The sequence below is a fragment of the Echinops telfairi genome, unplaced genomic scaffold (assembly GCF_000313985.2).
Source record: "Echinops telfairi isolate 266 unplaced genomic scaffold, ASM31398v2 ScPeMD7_5592;HRSCAF=6446, whole genome shotgun sequence".
NCBI classification, from domain to species: domain Eukaryota; kingdom Metazoa; phylum Chordata; class Mammalia; order Afrosoricida; family Tenrecidae; genus Echinops; species Echinops telfairi.
In genome coordinates, this window is record NW_022109491.1 from 2,354,098 (window position 1) to 2,358,394 (window position 4,297).

Sequence of the window (4,297 nt, forward strand, 5' to 3'; positions counted from 1 at the left end):
CTAAGAACATGTCCTTGTATGGACAGGCTCCACTTCCTATTCTAGCATTCATGAGTCATGAACAGTCAACTTGTTTCCACTTTGACGCTTATAAATAAGGCCGTCTAAATGTATACAGAGGTATGTTTTCACTTCTCTTGGCTAATTCTACCTGTAACCTGCCAAAGAACTGCCAAGATATGGCTGTACATGCCTCATCCCCCAGCCATGTATAAGGGTTCTAGCTCCTCCACATTTATTTTCCCTTTTTAATTACAGCTATCCTGGGTTTGAAGTGTTAGGTCTTTACGGTAATGAAGATTGTATGTCTTGTTCATATATTTCAATTAATAAATATTTTCTGATTGGCTCCTAGATAAATGATTCTGCTTTAGGATCATATTTATTCAATGTCCACTAGAAACAGGAGACCCCTCCATTAGCTCCTGATTTTTTAAACATTTCATAGCAAAATTGATATAAAGTCATACTTGTTTTAATACAGATTTTGATTACTTTGGATTTTGGTGGGGGGGAGGGGGGAGGTTAATGTTTCTCCATATCTGTAGCTTTCCAACAAGCATTGATTCTCACCATACTTATAATTTAAAGACACATATCAGGTAGTAAAGATACAATATTAAAAAGTTCAATTAGGTCTGAGGCTTTATAGACCATGAATTAAAAGCATCAGGGGCCCCACAAAGCTAATTAATTTGCTTAAGATAGTTAAGAAAGAATATGGTCAAGTCAGAACTACCTTTAAAATGATTAAAGAAGCCAGTGGTGATAGACCAAAGTGATGTATGATCAGCCTGCCCTAGGACTGCTAGGACGAAGCCTTGGTTAAATGCTCTGCTTCCAGATTTGGGAACAGGAACCAAGCAAATAAGAACACACGAGTACCTGGTTGTACATCAATGAGAGAGAGACAAGTGGTGCTTTCACTTGTAACTTCCTATTTAAAAGGCATTGATATGTTAGCAGTTGTGAGCAATTCGTTTAAGCCAGACCTTATATTATTTATTTTATGTAAGCTACCTCATGTCGTAGTCACAACAACCACATTCTGTATACATATTAACCCAATTTGTCAGACTTAAAGACCATTGAGCAGTTAAACAACTTTCCAAAGATCACACAGTTACCTAAGTGGAAAACATCACGGTCATGATCATGGCAACCCTACAGGGCAGTGTTAAACTGCCACTTGGGTTCCTTAGACCGTAAAGCTTCACAGGAGTAGATATCCTCATGTTTGCCCACGGAGCAGCTGATGCGCTAGAAGACTGACCTTGTGGGTGGCAGTTCAGTGTGTAACCCAGCATACTGCTAGCACTCCTTCAATGCCAATGAGTTTGTTTCTGAAGTCTATCATGGTCAAGTCAATTCTGATTCAGAGTGATCTGATAGAACACAGTAGAACTGCCTCAGTGGATCTGCAAAGCTATACTCTGTACTGGAGTAGCATAGATACCCAGGTCTTTTCCCGAAGGAGGAGATGGTGGGCTCAATTCACCAAACCGTTGGTTATCAGCGCAGCGTTTAACCATCACACCAATGGAGTAATTCAACCTTAACATCTATTTGATGAAATATTTACCACTCTAAAATGCAGCCTACCCTAGTTGGTATTCAAGGTGAGTATTAGTCCTAGCATTCTCTGTTCACGTTAGGAAAATGAAAGGGAAAAAAATCTTTTGGAATTGTATCTGTAACAATGGTAAAGGCACATTTTTGCAAGCAAACTGAATTACTGGATGGATGCAATTTTGAACATAGGTATTCACCTGAGAAAATCTCCCAGAGGCCAGCTTTCAAGAGTTTTATCGGTATAATTCTTATCTAGTGTTTCACAGTGAAAATCTGCTGCAAAGGGACTTTTTAAAGTGCTAAAAATCAAAGATGTTACTTTGAGTATTAAAGTGTGCCTCACCCAAGCCATGGTTCTTTCAATCCCTTCATATGCATGGAAAAATTAAACAGTGCATTAGGAAGACAACAAAGCATTGATGCACATGAATTATAGTGCAGGCAAGAAGATTGAATATACCACGGACTGGCAAAAGAACAAATAAATCTGTCTTGGAAGATGTACAACCAGAATGCTCCTTACAAGCAAGGATGGCAAGGCTTCGTCTCACATATTTTGGACATTCATCAGGAGAGACTAATCCCTGGAAAAGAACATCATGCTTGGTAGAAAGTCAGCAAAAAGTAAGTCCTTCAATGAGTTGGGTTGACACCATTTATTTCAACAATTGACTCATGCAAAAAAATATAGCAACTATTGTGAGGATGGTGCAAACAAGCAAGATTTCATTTTGTTTTAGATAATGTCCCTATGGGTTGGAGCTGATTTGATGGAAGGCAGCAACACATCAACACCAATATTGCATGGCGAATTACTGCAAACTTCCTGACTTTATCCAACAAATATTTATTGTCACAGATTTTCTATTGGCCAGAAATCCATGAAGGGCTTGGCTGGATGGCTATGTCTTAGGGCTTTGAAGTCATTACACTCAGGGAAATGCTTGCATCTGCAGTCACCTGAAGGGTTGCTAGGTTTGGAGGATCCACTTCTCATGAGCCTTACTCATGCCTGGCATGTTAGCATGGTTATTGGCAGGCGGCCTCACCACATGGAATTCTCTGTAGGACTTGTGATGTGTTCTCATAACAACACAAAAATGATCTTCCTCTAGAAAGGATAGGTAAAAATTCTTGCATGATTTAGTCTGGTAAATCACACTATTGCTTCTTCAGCTCAGTCTATTTGGTGTGGGATTAGGACTATAACAAAACAAAAGCTAAAAACACAGAGAAGAGCTGCCTCATAGAGTTTTCAAGACTGTAATCTTTCATGGAATACCTGCTGGGTTCTAAGTGGCAGTCTATTAGTTAACAGCTGAACACTTGAACCACTTTGTCAACCGTGCTTCCTGAAGGGGACCAGGTTGTTATTGTTAGGTGCCATCGAATGGATTCTAACCCTGAGCTGCCCTCTGGACAATGAACAAAATGCTGTCCTGACCTGCACCACGCCCACAGTGGTGTCTATGTTTAGTCCATTGTTGTGTTGATTCATTTCATTGAGGGTCTTCCTCTGTCATGCCGCCGCCCCTCTGCTTTGTCAAGCCTTATGTACTCACTTGTCCAGGGATGGACCCCTCTTCATGTGTATAGAGTATATGACATGAAATCGCACTCTCCTCTATGCCAAGGATTATTCTGGCTGCATTTCTTCCAATGCAGATTTACTCATTCTTCTGGCAGCTCATGGTATATTTAATATTTTTCAACAACACCATGTTTCAAAACATAAATTCTTCTCGAGTCTTACTTAGCCATTGTCACTTTTCACAATATACATATGAAATTTAAAACACCATGGTTTAAGTCAGGCGCACTTAAGTTTCAAAGTGATTTTTAAAACACTTTAAAGAGATCTTCCATACCACATTTGCCCAATACAATATGTCATTTGATATCTTGACTACTGCTTCTGTGTATTTTTTCTTATTTTGTTTGTTTTTAATTATCTTCTTAATAAGGGGAGAGTGCAAATGCAGTCCCCCAATACCACAAATTATGCAGTTGAGTTTCCCACATTTGGGGAAACCGCAGGGGTCCGCACATCCAGAGTGCAATGGATAAGCCTCACCCTGGGAAAACTACCTTCGTGATCATGGTATCTCCCCTGCCAGGTAAGTATATAAGTGTTGATTGAAGATACAAGTAAAAGTAAATCCTTGAAAACATCAAGCTTTTCTGTCTTTATCCCGATGTTGCCAATGAATCCTTACATGAAGATTCGTTCCCCTGGGTGTTGACGTGTGTTGAAAACTACTATCTGATCTTTACCAGTAAGCTCTTTAAGTCCGCTTTGCTTTTAGCAAAGGCTTTTGTGTCATCTGCATATTGAAGACTGCCAATGAGCCTTCCCCCAATCCACAAACCCATCTTCTTCACATAGACCAGTTTTTCACGTTATGTACTCAGCAGACAGATTGAATAAGTATGGTGAAAGGATATAGCTCTGATATCTAACATTCCTGATTATAAACCACAAAGTATCCCCTTGTTATGTATGAATAATTGCCTCTTGGTCTATATACATATATATACAATTGAATGTTTTAGAATTCTTATTCTTTGCAATATAATCCAAAATTTACTATGACCCACACAGTAGAATGCTTTGGGATAGTCAATGAAACACAGGTAAATATGTTTCTGGTATTCTCTGCTTTTAACCAAAATCCATATGACATCAGCAATTATATCCTTTGTTCCTCTTCTGAAACAGACTTGC

General features: G+C 39.1%; 1 non-coding gene across 1 annotated transcript; it reads right to left on the minus strand.

Moving 5' to 3' along the window:
• Positions 1-3,535: 3,535 nt before the first annotated feature.
• LOC115871406 lies at positions 3,536-3,697 on the minus strand. Its single transcript, XR_004047281.1, has one exon. It is a non-coding gene; the product is annotated as a U1 spliceosomal RNA (small nuclear RNA).
• Between the last annotated feature and the right edge of the window lie 600 nt (positions 3,698-4,297).